Genomic DNA, 17,851 nt, shown 5'->3' on the forward strand with positions numbered 1-17,851 from the left:
TCTTCTGTACCTTTCCTCAAATTTTCATGCTTACTGGTAGCTAATTTGTGTCATGTCATTTTGGTTTAAATCTCTCATCTGAGGTATATTAGCACTGAAATTTAATATGATCTCTTCCTTTCCAGGTTCAACTTTTCGTGCATTTCATGCTAAAAAATGCCATGGAGATAGTACTTGCTGAATCAAGTGTCATCACTGGATAATATTTTATTTTGCCAATCAGCTGAGTGGCAATCTTTCTCGCATGTCTTGGTCTAACAGTGCTTCCGGTAAACATCATTGTTGGAAAATAAATTGAGGATGAGAGAGGAAGAGAATGAGAGTGAAGAGGAAGAGATGAAGGCAGACAGGAGAGAGAGAAGAGAGGAGAGAGGAGAGAGGAGAGAGGGAAGAGTTGATTAAAAAAAGGAAAAAAAAAATTTCCCACATCTGTCTGGGCCCACCGGGAATAAAAAAAAAAAAAAAGTTTTACAATTCATGAATAATATGTTTTTAAATTTGAGATTGCACTGTTTATCCATGCTAAATATTTTGGCATTTAAAGCACTTGATGGAAATGCTCTTAGGCGTCCTGGTATCCCATTTGGAGTTTTTCCTAGTTCTTGAGTTAGATCACCTCTTTGCCTCTTCCATCTATTTCTTTCAAACCAAAACTCAAACAAAAATGAAAATTTAAGATTACTCTCTCTGTCTCTCTCTCTCTAAAACCCAACCTTCTCTTTCTAGAATATAACATTAGTGGCCTTTTCTCTTTCTCACTCTAGAATAAGTTCTTGTGGGTGTGTTCAGAGAGTTGATGTTAGAGAGGGTAAGAGGTTCCCTCTATGTGTGTGTGTGTGAAACCGATTATGTATATCATCTTCAGAACTACAGTGGTGAAATGACACTGGCAAAGAGTGAATACCGCAATTGAATACTTTTCTTTTGGATTTCTTATCTTTTATGTTATTTAAATGCTAAAATACAAATTAGATAGTTTCAGGATTGAAAATCATTTCAGTATTTTAATTTTATTTTGGTTTAATTGAGTATCTTAAATTTCAAATTTATTCAATTCAGAAATTCTCTCCAATTTTGTTAAAAATTTATGCTTAAAAAATTATTCACATAAAAAAAATCTATCAAATTAATAAAAATATTTTATAGTTTTTTTATGTAAGAATTTTTTTTTTCCATTAGTTAATTGCATACTTAACGTTTTTTTTTTTTTTTTACAAAATTGGACAAAAAGCCTAAATTGGATAACTTCAAAATTTAGAAAACTCAATTGAACAAAAGTAAAGTTAATGATTGAAATGAATTTTTGTCAAACTTACCGGGTATACTTTGCATTTTAACCTTATCTCTCTCTCTCTCTCTCTCTCTCTCTCTCTCTCTCTATATATATATATATATATATATATATATATATATATCCAAAACTTAGAGAAAATCCAATTAGATTTTAATTGGATTCTCAATTTTGCACCTGTCTTATTTAATTTTTAATTTTGTGTTAAATGAATTATTGAGTGTAAAAATCGAAGAGTCTAAATCCAATTAGATTCTAAATTGGATTTAAATTGGAGTCCAATTTTTTGCTTCGTGTCTATCTACGTTTTTAATTTTGTGGCAAGTCAATTATTGGGTGCAAAACCCGAAGAGTCTAAAACCAATTAAATTCTAAATCATATATATATAATGAGAAACCATTACATATTTAAAAAATGTATGGTTTAAAAAAAGTGTAAGCTAATACCATGTATAATTTGAACCTCTTCTAAAAAAAAGTATAATTTGAACCGTATAATTGTGATTATTTTTAATTGTATCCATGCATATACACCGGACTACATACTAATTTAAATAATAGCGATTTCTTATATTTGTTTTCAACATGTTATGGCATTTTCTCATATATGTTAATTTGTTGTTTTGGAGGTGGGTCTATACGGTAAATTTTATTATCAAGTTGGTGTTTGGTTGCACAAAATTTTTTGAAGAAAATAATAATTTAAAAATAAAATAAAAATTGCGCTTTTTTTTTCCTGAAGCCACTTGGCAATCCATGTGGCATCAAGTCAGGATAAAAAATTTCCTGAAGCCACTTTGCCTTGTTAGATTTTTTTTTTCCTCCACTATCTAACATTGGAATGATTTTGGACCAAATTAAAACGCAATGTAAATATTAGTAACCAAATAAGTAATTTACCAGCAATATTTTACGGTGCATATACAGCAACAAGCCCATTAAGTGCGCCAAAAATCCATTGTTGTACAAAAATTCCATTAACACACCCTTAAAGCGTGGATGAAATGGGTGATCTACAGGGATGTCCAGTACTGCCATGTATGACAATGGCCAACAACATCATTGAGCCAACTCGATTGCGCTGTCATTGAGAGAGTCCACACAAAAGCCACCCCACTTGTCCAAGCAGTGGTGGAGCCAAGATCTAACTTTAGGGGGGGGGGGGGGGGGGAATTACATTTGACAAGAAACATTTTTCAACATTTACATATAGTATTTGAGATCAACTTGCAAAATAACAATTCACTCATGTGTATACTAAGCCGTATTTAAAAGCAAGAAAATTTCCAATAAAATAACATACTCATTATATTATATTTATCTATTTAGGAATTTATTTTCATGAATAACCCTTTTAAAATTTTTATTATAAAAAAAAAAAGTTATAACTCTACTTACAAATTGAAAGATTTTTAGTTGTTAGATAGACAAAAAGTTCAACTTACGTAAATTTCTATTATTTTTTGTAAAGCTATATATATGTTATAGGTCTATTTATTTTAGTTTAACATGAAACTTATTTTTGAAAAACCATCCTATCTATTAACCATTTATTTATACTACAATAGAAGAAATGCATTAAAAAAGTCACCAAAGAAAGAGAGAAGAAAAATCAAACAATATGATGAGGTTATAAGTTAGATATGCATCAAGGTATCTGTTTGTTTGTTTGTTTGTTTTAATAGAAATGGGTTATGTTAATATAGGATCGACTTATATTTTAAGATGGCAAAAGTGGGCTATGCTTCCAATCATATCATGCAAGCAGCTGGTTGTATTGTTTACGGTTTTATAACTTTTCATTAGTAATAGTTCTATCTTTTTATCTCAAATGCATCTAGGCCAGGGGGGCAAGTGCCCCCTCTCGACCCCTAGCTCCGCCCCTGCATCCAAGCCACCGAGCCAAGTCAGTGACCACGACAATGCCTGTATATACCATGCTTTATTATTATTATTATTTTAATAAAATTCCTCACTTTATTTCATTATTTATTTATATTATTTTGATAATATAACATGCTTTTTTTTTAACTATAAAAGTTAGGTCTTTTTAAGTTATACATAATTGGGTTCTGTAAGTCAATGTAAAGTATTACAAGTTATACAACACTGTGTGATAACTGTAAGTACATTAAAATTACTAGCCATGTTTACTTTAAATAAAACTCTATTTTGAAATATGTTTATATTTTATTTTTTTAACTATTTGATAGTTTAATGTAATCTTTAGTTTTTTTTTTTGGAGAATGATGAAATCTTTAGTTTAGTTTAGTTTTTAGTTTTTTAATTTTTTTCATTTAAGACTTGGTAGTATACAATCTCCATTTATCAAATAGTTTAATGTAATTTTTGTTCTGGTTATAAAAAAAAAAAAATGTAATTTTTGTTCTTTTATTTTTACCATCGATTTCATTTAATTATATTATTGAAATATTTTCTTTAGTTTATATATAATTTTTGATTAAGTTGTGCCTTGTTCGGAAAAAAAAAAAATACTAGTTTATAAAATAAAGGCGTAATTACCTTTTTAGTTCCTATATTTTGGAGGTACTTTCAATTTGGTCCTCAAATTTTTTTATTTCATTTTTGGTCTATATGTTTTAAAATTTGTTATCATTTTGGTCCTTGTTATCCTTACTTGAGGACCAAAATGACAGCAAATATATATATATATATATATATATATATAACGATCAAATTGAAAACATAACCAAAATATAGGGACCAAAAATGTAATTTCCTCTTAAATTTTAAAAAAATACATGTAAATTTTTTTTATTTTAAATTTTTATAAAATAAATAATGAAGAGGCTTCTAATTAGAGAATCTGAATAACTGGACAACCACAAGGTATTATCTTTGTAGGGACACGATTTTCAGACCAAGCCCAAAATGTAAGGGATCTTGGCCCAATGAGCCCAGTACAATAAATTTGTAGACAGTGGGTCAAAGAGTTAGACTTTAGTGCATGGATAACAGTTAATATGGTTTTGGATGATGAGCCAACAAAAATTGAACCTGGTTTGTGCAAGAAAGTTTGTCATCGGCACAGTCCGAGGAGTTCTGTTCTAATATATATTGGATGAAAATGGTTACAGGAGTTATTAAGATTGCTACAGTGCTTTCTCTTCTCCTTTTTCCATCCCCTTTTCATGGAGGGCCTCTTCCATTATATAGTTCCTTTTGGATGATCTTAATCCTACACTTGTTAATCTTTTGAGCCACCACTTGAGTGTTTGTCCCATCAGACACCCTTTCTGGCCTTCTGTGAGTTGTGGTTGCCAAGGTAGCACTGTTCAGGGGTCTTTTCCACATAAATGCGGTTAGAAAGTTAGCTGCAGGGCATTCAAGGCAGTGTAGCAGCTTTCTCTTAGATATTTTTGAGTTCTTATCCCTTTTGTATGTTCATGATGTTCGTCCCTATCATTAGAACTTCTTAAAAGGTCACTTTGATGATTAGGATCTATTCCCAATCTGCGTTTAGCTTATCCGAGGAGATATTCCTCCTCGGACTCGAACTACTCACGATCTCGACCAAAGCCCCACGCTCTCAGCCGAAGCCCAAGACCCTACAATAGCCCCTCAAAACTCCGATTTTTTCCTCTCATCCGAGGAAAAAAGTTGGGTTTTGAATTCTTAAGAGTTAATTCTGCTTTGATCCTTTGATTTACACTCGGGGGAGTGCCGCTTCACGCGCCCCATATTTGTACTGTAAATTGCTCCTTTCAAAGCTACCAATCTGAGGATTTGGTTATAATCTTGGGCCTGTCTTGACACTTAGTGAGAAACAAATAGATATCATGGAAGGTTAATTCCCTAAAGTATGTGGTCCAAGGAGCCATGCATAACTAAGGTTTCGTTTGAACACTTTGAAAGTTGTCATGGAGTGTTAACTTTCCCACATTATTTGGTCCGAGGACCGAGGCATGATTGAATTATAGTTTAAACACTTTGAAAGTTGTCAATGAGTGTTAACTTTCCCACATCATCTAGTCCGAGGACCGAGGCATGATTTGAGTTATAGTTTAAACACTTTGAAAGTTGTCAAGGAGTGTTAACTTTCCCACATCATTTGGTCCGAGGACCGAGGCATGATTTGAGTTATAGTTTAAACACTTTGAAAGTTGTTAAGGAGTGTTAACTTTCCCACATCATCTGGTCCATGGACTGAGGCATAATTGAGTTATAGTTTAAACACTTCCAAAGTTGCCAATGTGTGTTAATTTCCCCAAAACAGGAGGTCTGAGGACCCGACATAGCTAAGGTTCTGTTTAACCACTTTTAAAGATGTTAGTGTGTGTTAATTTTCCCAAAGCAGGAGGTCTGAGGACCCAACATAGCTAAGGTTCTGTTTAACCACTTCAAAAGATGTCAGTGTGTGTTAATTTCCTCAAAGCAGAAGGTCCAAGGACCCGGCATAGCTAAGGTTCTATTTAACCACTTCAAAAGATGCCAGTGTGTGTTAATTTCTCCAAAGCAGGAGGTCTGAGGACCCGGCATTGCTAAGGTTCTTTTTATCCACTTCAAAATATTAGAAGATATCAATATATACCTTCAAGAGCTAGCCCCGCCGCAGAGCCCCTTTTAATTGCTCATGTGTTACTGCCACTTCCTTTAATGAAGGTTCAGCGAACTTGGCCACCAGATTCGCGAGGACCTGGCACTTGACAGAGGTACGAGGCATGTACTTGATGTCAAAAGCCCCTAGAACTGTACCCCATTCAGTAATCCTCCCCGTATAATCCTCACTTCGTAGTATAGACCTGAGCAGAAGCTAAGTTAGGACAACAACTGTGTGTGCCTCATGTAGTGACTTGCTCACATGGTAAACTCACCACTATAATGGCTTTCCCTAGGGACTCTTACTGATGGGGGCCTGATCCTACCAAATTTAACCGTTGCACTCACTATCACAGAAGCTCTTCCCACAGACGGCGCCAATTGTAGGGACATGATTTTTAGACCAAGCCCAAAATGTAAAGGATCTTGGCCCAGTGAACCCAATACAATAAATTTGTAGAGAGTAGGTGAAAGAGTGGGTCAAAGAGCTAGGTTTTAGTGCATGGATAACAGTTAATATGGTTTTGGATGACGAGCTAACAAGAATTGAACCCGGTTTGTGCGAAAAAGTTTGTCCTCGGCACAGTCCGAGGAGCTCTGTTCTAGTATATATTGGATGACAATGGTTACAGGAGTTATTGAGATTGCTACAGTGCTTTCTCTTCTCCTTTTTCCATCCCCTTTTCATGAAGGGCCTCTTCCATTATATAGTTCCTTTTGGATGATCTTAATCCTACACTTGTTGATCTTTTGAGCTACCACTTGAGTGCTTGTCCCATCAGACACCCTTTCTGGCCTTCTGTGAGTTGTGGTTGCCAAGGTAGCACTGTTCAAGGGTCTTTTCCACATAAATGCGGTCTGAAAGTTAGCTGCAGGGCATTCAATGCGGTGTAGCAGCTTTCCTTTAGATATTCTTGAGTCCTTATCTCTCTTGTACATTCATGATGCTCGTCCCTATCATTAGAACTTCTTGGAAGGTCACTTTGATCATTAGGATCTATACCCGATCTGCGTTTAGCTTATCTGAGGAGATGTTCCTCCTCGGACTCGGACTACTCACGATCTTGGCCAAAGCCCCACGCTCTCGGCCGAAGCCCAAGACCCTACAATCTTCCTTGGACAAACATTTATTTCATTTTTCTAATAAATAGACAAAATTTCAATTTGACCTCCATTTTTTATAGTTTTTTATAATTTGGTAGTTGGAGGAGGGAAGATTTGAACCCTTAATGTCACTTTTGAAAATATCAGGATGTGTCAACCAATTGAGCTATAAAGCTCTTGGCAATTTGACCTCTAAAATTTGAAATAAGCTAGCTTATATGTTTAAGGTTATTTTTGGTGGGTTAAACACACACAAACACTCTCTCATAACATAGGGTATCAAGATTAACAAAATAAAACAAGTTCGAAATTTTCAATAGAATATATTACAAGTTATTGATATTCATATTCTATCACTAGTGAGTACTATATTTTATGCTTGGATACACTTAATTTACCATTGATATAATTCTTTATGTTTAAATTTAGTAATATTAGAGATACTACAATTAATTTTACTACAATAGTTTTAAAAATTAACATATCAACTTTTAAATAAACGACAAAAAAAAAGCTGCCATTGTGGTTCAAACTGATTATTGAAGTTAATCATAGCCATTGATAATTGATTTACCATAATTGAGCTTGTATGAATGGTAAGTAATTCTCAACAAATCTAATAAATTATCCAACCAAAAACCTAATCAATGCCAACGCATGATAAAACCTTAAAAAATGTACCTCCATATACTACTACTACTACTACTACAAAAAAAAAAGAAGAGTATGTGCAAGGGTAAAACACCCTCGCAAAACGTCAAATATCGTCGCAAAAGTTTGTTAGTGAGGGTATATGACCCTCGAATGTCATCGTATTTGCTTTGTTGCTTAAAGGGACTTTGCGACCCTACATTTGCTAATAGTTAATTTATAAGGGCAATTCACTGTCATTACTCAACAAATTTACTCTCACAAATATATTACCAAACAACTAAAAAAGTAGACAACTTATTTGTTATTTCTAATAAAGGGATGCAGTTATCATTAGCAAGTATTTGTGAGGGCCTTTATACCCTCAAAATTAGTTATTTGCAAATTTCAAATTGTTGAATTAATTTTTAGCCACTAACAATGACTGTTGTTACGGTTTGGTTTTTAAGTATCGAAGAGGTACGTAAATTGACATATAAGTCCTTAAGGTTTTTCATTTATTCTCCGAAAAAAAAAGTTCGTAAGGTTTTTAATTTAAATGTCATAATTTTAAAATGTTATAATTTTGCAACATTATTTTCTTGTTCTTTCAGAGGTAGAGAAAGATATTTGGGTTTTGTTTATTTACACATTTTTAAGTAGTAGTCTGGAATTCTTTTTTTTTTTTTTTCTAAGAAATTAAGGGCCTGTTTGGTGAGTAATCCCAAATTCACATTTTTCAGATTTTAAACAACATTACACATTTTTTCACACACTTTTTTATCTACACATATTTCAAAAAATTACAAAAATTCTATCTCAAACTACTCTACTAAACACCTCCTAAAAAGTGTCAACTAATTTATAGTAAACGTTTTTCCCTCAACGAGATCGCCTTTCCTTTCCAAGTCTCCAACGACGCCCTTTACTTTGGCGCGGTACCCTAAACCTTTCTATACTTTCCCCAACAAACATCTTTTCCTTGTTTCCTTCAACGCCCCAATCTGTACCCAGCCTTTAATTTTTTCTTATCTCCCTTTCGCACTGTTTCAACCACTCTTTTCAAACCTCGTAAGTGGGTTTTTCTAAATACTTCTTTCACTTGTTCCTTTATACCTTTTGTCCCTTCTCTTGACTTTTCTTCTTCTTTACCATTACTTTTCTGCTTGTCTCCTCTTTTGGTTGTCTGCGTGTGCTCTATTCTTTGTCGTGTTCTGCTCCAGTCTTTCTCTGTTTGGGAAGATCCTATCTTTTCTGTTGCCTATAGGGGGCCAAAATGGCCAAATACCACAATTTTTAGAAATTTGTAGCAAAAAAACACTGTTTCGGAACTAAATAGGGAAATACCACTTTTCTGGAACTCGAGTTTCAGAAACTCGAGTTCCAAATGGTACTCAAGTTTATGAAACTCGAGTTCCTCATCAGTTCCGCCACCGTGGCACTGCTGAGCTGGAATTTATGCGATTAAAAAAAATAATGTGGTACTCGAGCTTGGTAAACTCGAGTTCCATGCAACACAGTACTCGAGTATACCACGCTCGAGTACCTATTATTAAAACTATTTATGTTTATGTTTATTTCTATGATACTCGAGCTTGGTTGAGCTCGAGTACCTTGTAAGGAACTCGAGTTCCTTATAACCTTTTTTTTTTGGGTAATCGACAAATAAACATAAACATAAACATAACAATACGTAGCTTTTTTAATTTATTTAAATAGAAGCATTGTAAAATATAGAGATTTTAATTTCAAAATATGAATTAATTTCTACATTAATTAAAATTGTTCATTGTTTTCTCATAAAAATTGTTCACTGTGTTTTGCATAAACTATTTCTAGTATTCTGCATAAAATTATTTTATGTTCAGCATTATTTAAAAAATTGTTCACTCTCTTTTTTGCGTAAATTATTCTCTGTTCACTAATTAAAAAATTGTTTATTGTTTTCTCAAAAAACACCTAGTGAATGCTTTTTCACGTTTAAATTTCACAATAATCGAATCTATTTTGATACACACTTTGTCAAAATTATCCAATAATGATAGACTGTGATTGATTGTTTATCACTTTCTAATAAACTCACTATTTTTTCTACTTCACCTACAGTCTACCATGTAGAAGTATAGAACAAGTGTGACAAAATGAGTAGAAGTTAGAGATGATTTGAATACAATGAATCGTAATGTATTGAAAATCTCCCTTTATCGCATTTTATTATTATTATTACTCCTTATTTAGTTTATCTAAAAAGTTAAACATTTTTGGGTTTATCCAAAAATCTATGCCACGAAATACATGGCAGGAAATCTATACCAAAGAACCACCAAAATAAAAAATCGAGTGGCATTGTTGCTGTACTTAAATAAGTTGTCACAAGCAACATAAATTACCAACCAACCAAAAAAAAAAAAAAAAACAGAAACTACATCCACCTGATCAAATAAAGGTGGTAGCTTGGGTTTTAAGTTTTCACATACAACTTCGAAGCAGGTTCTTGACCAAATATTTTGTTTCTTTAAAGTCTTTCAATATCAGATTTGTTATATACTTTTCCTCTTGACCAACTTTGAAGCATGTAATGTGGAAAATTGGGATAAAACAATAAGCCACTATTATGAGTGTATAACCATATGCACAATCTAAACTATATTTTCTCTTTGTGGGAAGGTAGGCATGGCACTGCGAGAGTGGCACAATGACACGAATCTCAAGGGGTCTAGAAGTAAGAAGAAAAAAATGGTTGACAATATCGATTGGAGGCCATGGTCAGAGCTCCCTAAGGCTTTGCTTGATCGGATAACAAAGTTACAGCTCCCTAATGGTTCATAAAATCTATTTCTACATTAATAAAATTTGATCTCTGCACATCATGTTTACTGTATATTCGAATTTGCTTACTGCTTTAAAAAAAATGTTTTCTGCATTAATTAAAACTGTTCATTGTTTTCTCATAAAAATTGTTCACTATTTTCTGCATAAAATATTTCTAGCATTCTGCATAAAATGATTTTATGTTCAGCATTATTTAAAAAATTGTTCATTCTCTTTTCTGCATAAATTATCTTCTGTTCACTGCATAAATTGTTCACTATTTTCTCATAAAATTTGTTTTCTACATTAATTAAAGCCGTTCATTGTTTTCTCATAAAAATTGTTCACTGTTTTCTGCATAAACTATTTCTAGCATTCTGCATAAAATTATTTTATGTTCAGCATTATTTAAAAAATTGTTCACTCTCTTTTCTGCATAAATTATTTTCTGTTCACTATTTAAAAAATTGTTCACTGTTTTCTCATAAAACACCATATGAAATCGTGTTCTCTAAATTTAAAAGCCAAATCTGTATGCTATTTTATGTTTAAATTTCACAATAATCGAATATGTTTTTCTGCATTGATAAATCTGTTTCTACATTAATAAAATTTACTCTCTGCACATCATGTTTACTGTATATTCAAATCTGCTTACTGGATTCATAAAAAAATTTTCTGCATTAATTAAAACTATTCATTGTTTTCTCATAAAAATTGTTCACCGTTTTCTGCATAAACTATTTCTAGGATTTTTCATAAAATTATTTTCTGTTTAGCATTATTTAAAAAATTGTTCACTCTTTTCTGCATAAATTATTTTATGTTCACTATTTTAAAAATTGTTCATTGTTTTCTCATAAAACACCTCCTAAAAATTTTGCTTTTTACAAATTCGAACAATCTGTACATCTAATGTACACAATTTTCTCTTGAATTTTCACGATTTGTACTTTCAACGAAATCAAATTTCTCAACAAGTCCGGAATATTTGTACATCTTATGTACACAACTTTCCATTGAATTTTCACGATTTCGTATGTTCAACAATTTCGATTTTCCATTAAGATTTCATGATTTTGTACGTTCAACAATTTCGAAATTTTCATCAAATCAGGATGATTACTACATTAGTACACAGTTTTAAATTGAATTTTCACAATTTTGTACATTTGACGTCTTCAAATTTGGAAACAAATTTAGACAATCTGTACATCTAATGTAATTAATTTTCCATTGAGTTTACTCAATTTGGTATGTTCTTCAATTTTTGATTCAATTTTCACAATTTTACACACTCAACGAATTCGAATTTTGCACACTTACGATTTCACTAGGTGTTTTATGAGAAAACAGTGAACAATTTTTTAAGTAGTGAACAGAAAATAATTTATGCAAAAAAGAGAGTGAACAATTTTTTAAATAATGCTGAATAGAAAATAATTTTATGCAGAATCGTAGAAATAGTTTATGCAGAAAACAGTGAACAATTTTTATGAAAAAACAATGAACAGTTTTAATTAATGCAAAAAACAGATTTTATGAATGCAGTAAGCAGATTTGAATATACAGTAAACATGATGTGCAGAGAGCAAATTTTATTAATGTAGAAACAAATTTTATCAATGCAAAAAAAAAAATTCGATTATTGTGAAATTTAAACATGAAAAAGCATTCAGATTTGGCTTTTAAATTTAGAAAACACGATTTCCCTAATAAGTTTCGAAACAGTGGTTTTTTGCTACAAATTTTTGAAAATGGTGGTATTTGGCCATTTTCACCTAGAAACTTAAGGCACAAGCAACAAAAAAAAAAAAAAAAGCTTTTGCATTGTCAGAAACATTGCAGAACACCCACATAGTATTTCTGCATTATCCCCTCCGAACTTGGCTATCCTTGGTTGTTGATTTTTTTTTTATCATAAAAGTTAAGGTCAACTAAGCTATAAAAGAATTCTTATGCATTTGTAAATTTTTTTTTTTTTGGGTACCAATCTAGGATTGGAAGAGAATTTTTTATTGACTACTAATTTGCAATACAATTGTATTTGCTAATATTGAAGTATTTCAACAGAGTAAATATATGTGTTCATATATTTGAACCTTTACACATCTCTAGTGATTCAAAATAGATTCTTTAATCTAGCATAAGTCCAACAATTGCATCATGCTACACCCTATCTGTAAGCTTGCAGTAATGAAGAATTCAGATGCTAGTGGTCATGCCATAAATGATAAAACATGTCCTTAATTTTTCCTCCTCCTCCAGTTACACTCAGAAATCATAGGAATTTCCCATAAGCTCCTACCTTTGGTCACCTTTTCTTTGAAAAAAAGAACTTCTAGTCATTTTGCCTTAACATTAGTTCATTCTACATTCATTTGGGGTGATAAAGGCATCTTTTATTTATTTTTCAATTTAAATTGTAAATCAATCATTATTGTACTTATGCAACCTTCATATTTTAAAAAAATGTAAATAAGAAAACAGTGAACAATTTTTTAAATAGTGAACAGAGAATAATTTACGCAGGAAAGAGAGTGAAATTTTTTTAAATAATGCTAAACAGAAAATAATTTTATGCAGAATGCTAGAAATAGTTTATGTAGAAAACAGTGAACAATTTTTATGAGAAAACAATGAACAATTTTAGTTAATATAGAAAACAGAATTTATGAATGCAGTAAGCAGATTCGAAATGGTTCACATATCCAATCAAATGGGGAATCCCTTATACCAACCTATAGTTGAACCCTTACCCCAATACACAATTGGACTTGTTCTATAGTGACAATTTCTCATTTTCAATGCACGACTCCCAGTAACCCATGCCATCAACAATACACCTCCAACTCACACATTTTCTCATATAGGGTTAACCATGGTGGTTTTGCTACGGTGAACTCTATTGCGGTGGTATCTATACTTAGTTTTGTAGATTTGCCGACCATGATGTGCCCGACGCTTCCAAGACTCTCGTACGTGTATATTGGCATATTAAGGAAATCTCTCTTCTTTCCAACCCATTTCCCTCCATAGTGGTCTGTGTATGTCTGTAGTTGTTGATCTGCTGGAACTTGTGATAATCCATTTGTTGAAGTAGATCCAAACTTGTTTCGCATTGTACGATTTGATGTTGAGGCGTTGCGACTCATAGCTTAGTCAATCTACGAAGTTAGTGGGATGCAAATAAGATCATTATTGTGGTGCATTTATAACCTTATTTTCATGTTCCAAGTATTATAATTTCAGTTATTAGGGCTTGTCATGTCAATAAAGGCTAGAAAAACACTACATGAACAAGATTTTAAATGTTCCCAATGTCATAGTGAGATTTAAAGATGTGGGCGGTGGTTGTAGTGTTCTTGAACAGAGCATCGTATTTAATTGACACAATGCTATGTCCCTGGCACTAGGGTACGATTATTCATATATTTAAGTATTCACATGAATGTGGATGAATTGACTGGACAGTGTGTGAAATCGTGCTAACTTGTTGAGCAGCACGTGTGAAACAGTGGCATCTGTTGCGCATGTGGTTCGTATGACTACAGTTGGTGCTATAGCAGCGGGCTAGTGACGTGTCTTCAAAAAACTACTCATGTCATAGTTGGTGCTACATCATATTTACTATATATTCAAATATGCTTATTGCATTCATAAAATATGTATTCTGCATTAATTAAAACTGTTCACTGTTTTCTCATAAAAATTATTCACTATTATTTGCATAAACTTTTTTAGCATTCTGCATAAAATTATTTTCTGTTCAGCATTATTTGAAACATTGTTCACTGTTTTTTCTGCATAAATTATTCACTGTTCATTAGGTCTCGGAATCTTTCAGATCTTGGGAATCTATCAAATCTCTTTTTATGCATGCTAGTAAACAGTAGTAACTTTTGAACATCTGTCTGTATCTGTCTAGACTGTCTGTATTTGTCTGGACTATCTTGATTTGTCTGGAAGCTATTCACGCGTGCTGGTGAATATTGATCTATAGCCAGAGAAATGGTGATTTGTCGCCAATGAATAGTGATCTATTTGTCTGTCTTTCAATTTGTATCATTCTAGGATCCTTAACAATCTTTCTTTTCCCAAATAGCCTCCTTGCTGAAGGTATTGGACCATATACAGCTATCCTGTTTGTGTAACTATATAAGTAGAAGTCTTTATCTAATTCTTTCTGTATCTCATAAATCTTATTACTCATGAAATTAGACCATTCTTGAGCCAGAGCATCCGGATCATTAAGTGGTAAATAAGTATCTCCTATATACTAGTTGTATTCAAGGATACAACCCCAATCATGAATAAGAACCAAAATGTGTGCTGGCCGAGCTTTCATATAATAACTACTATCCCAAGCTGGAAGAGTACTCCAGATAATGATCTTCATATAATTAAGTTCTCTAATCTGTGCGGCTACTTCTTGGATGACTTCGGGAAATAAACTAATCTGAATTCCAAAAGTTATGATTAATTTGCTGATAAACCCTACTTCTAGCATTTCTGATAACCATAAAGTATCACGAATTACTGGATCTTTTGTCTCTGTATTGATAAGTAATCCCAGATAGGGATTGTATCTGTCTCCTGTTCCTTCATAAACTCTATTTGCTTCTCCAAAACTTTCATACCATATAGTTTTATGAGATAGCCATATGTCATCTATCATGTCTTCTGTTCTGATAAATGCTGTAGAGACTAATACTTTGAAAAGGTACATCCATCTATCATAAGAACTTGTTATGACTTTATGTGTTAGTATATTTTGTGGGATTTCAGGGGGTAAGGTTCTAATGGCAAGTCTTGTTTTTTGCTAAATCTTAGGGTGGAGCTTTGAAAAGATTGTTCCCATAAGATAGCTTTTAGGAGACTATGATTCTGTCTTTGTGGAGCTTGAATCTCCAACCTCCTTGCCAGAGAGTTGACAACCAGATGCTTCAATAAATGCACTAGTGTTAACAAGATGTAATTCCAAAGCCTTTCAGTCAATGTCCTTTTGTAAAGTCCTTTTAAAATGTTTTATAAGAAAATCATCTTTAAAATTTAAAGCATATATAATAAAACAAACTTTTTTCTGTACACCTTTGTGCTCTTGCTGAGTAGTGGTATAAGAGTAGCCATGATGATTAGGGTAACTGGAATTCAAAAACTTTACAAATTCTACCATGATTCTATCTATGTGATAGTGAACAATTTATGCAGTGAACAGAGAATAATTTATGCAGAAAAGAGAGAGAACAATTTTTTTAAATAATACTAAACAGAAATAATTTTATGCAGAATGCTAGAAACAGTTTATGCAGAAAATAGTGAACAATTTTTATGAGAAAACAATGAATAGTTTTAATTAATGCAGAAAACAAATTTTATGAATGTAGTTAGCAGATTCGAATATACAGTAAACATGATGTGCAGAGAGAAAATTTTATTAATGTAGAAATAGATTTTATCAATGCAGAAACATAGATTTGATTATCGTGAAATTCAAACATGAAAAAGTATTCAGATTGGCGTTTAAATTTAGAAAACATGAATTCACTAGGTGTTTCATGAGAAAACAGTGAACAATTTTTTAATTAGTGAACAGAGAATGATTTGCGCAGAAAAGAGAGTGAACAATTTTTTAAATAATGTTGAACATAAAATAATTTTATGCAGAATGCTAGAAATAGTTTATGCAAAAAACAGTGAACAATTTTTATGAGAAAACAATGAACAATTTTAATTAATGTAGAAATTAATTCATATTTTGAAATTAAAATCTCTATATTTTACAATGCTTCTATTTAAATAAATTAAAAAAGTTACTTATTGTTATGTTTATGTTTATTTGTCGATTACCAAAAAAAAAAAGCTACCTCGAGCTTGGTGAGCTCGAGTACCATAGAAATAAACATAAACATAAATTTTTTTATAATAGGTACTCGAGCCTGGTATACCCGAGTACTGTGTTGCATGGAACTCGAGTTCACCAAGCTCGAGTACCACATTATTTTTTTTAATCGCATAAATTCCAGCTCAGCAGTGTCACGGTGGCAGAACTGATGAAGAACTCAATTTTCATAAACTCGAGTTCCGAAATAGTGTTTTTTTGCTACAAATTTCTAAAAATTGTGGTATTTGGCCATTTTGGCCGCCTATGGGAACCTCTTTCCAGCACGAGAATTTGGCTGTACTGAGAATAGTGGGTTTGAAGTCAATGGTGGCCCCTTTGCTGAAGAATCTAATGCTTCTTCACACACCAATGAGGGAAGCGAAGCTCCATTTGCAAGGCATGGACCTATTATTGAAGCTGATGCAGAAAATATCAACATGCAGAGGGATTTCTGGAGCCATTATGCCATTGGGTTCATTCTGGATTATAGGAAATTCTCAGTGCATCATTTACAAATGGTTATCAACTCTGCATGGAGACTTAGAGGCAAGGTCTCTGTTGTTTGTCGTGCATTCGTTCTTTTTATCTGATATATTTTGACCTCCTTGAAGATCTAGATCATTTCTGCTTAGAGGGACCTTGGGCAGTGGATGGGGCTTGCTTAGTTTTAGAAAAATGGAGACCCAATTTAGTTTTGAATAGGTTGCAACTTTACTTTGTTTCAATCTGGGTACAATTCCATGGGTTACCTCTGGAATATCAATATTCGGAACTAGCTAAACGGATGGGTAACTTATGGGCATTCTTGAAAAAGTGGATAGGGAGGATCACATGCCCAGGAGTATAGGGTAAGTTTGGTACACAGAAAATATGACAGGAATTGTAATATTTATTACTAGGAATAAAATATGTAATAACATAATAACTAAACCTATTTATTAGTTTGGTTGCGAGTTATAACATTAGAATAAAACTTAACATTTATTTTAGGAAATATCTTACTCATACAATTATATTTTCTTAAAAATTATCATTTTTAAATTTAAGAGAGATATGTGTTATTTTTTATGATTTTTTATTTTTATAATTGTTAAATGTATATGGAAAGTTTGTTTATTTGAAATTATATAATTTTTGAAATTATTGCACAACTAAAGAATAGCTAATACAACATTTTAAAGAGGAATAGTTATTTCTCATTTTGAAGAATAGCTATTTATAAGGAATGATTATTCCTTGTAATAAAAACATAAACAAACTAAATAATAACTAAACTATAGGAATAACTATTACATTATAGCTCTTATTGCAGTATACCAAACATGCCCATAAGGTTCATGCGAGTGAGGCTCTGAATTGATCCATGGATGCCTATCCCTGCGGGCTTCATGCTCTGCCTTGATGGAGGGTCTCGGACTTGGATACAGTGTAGGTATGAGAGGATTCATAAGCTGTGTGTTAGGTGTGGACTAATAGGGTACACTAGAACTCAATGTAGTGAAAGTATGGACGAGATAGAGAGGATGCTCATCAAACAACGTCTTCGAATCCAATGCATGCACCATGTTCAA

This window comes from Castanea sativa, chromosome 6 (assembly GCF_040712315.1).
Source record: "Castanea sativa cultivar Marrone di Chiusa Pesio chromosome 6, ASM4071231v1".
Classification (NCBI taxonomy): domain Eukaryota; kingdom Viridiplantae; phylum Streptophyta; class Magnoliopsida; order Fagales; family Fagaceae; genus Castanea; species Castanea sativa.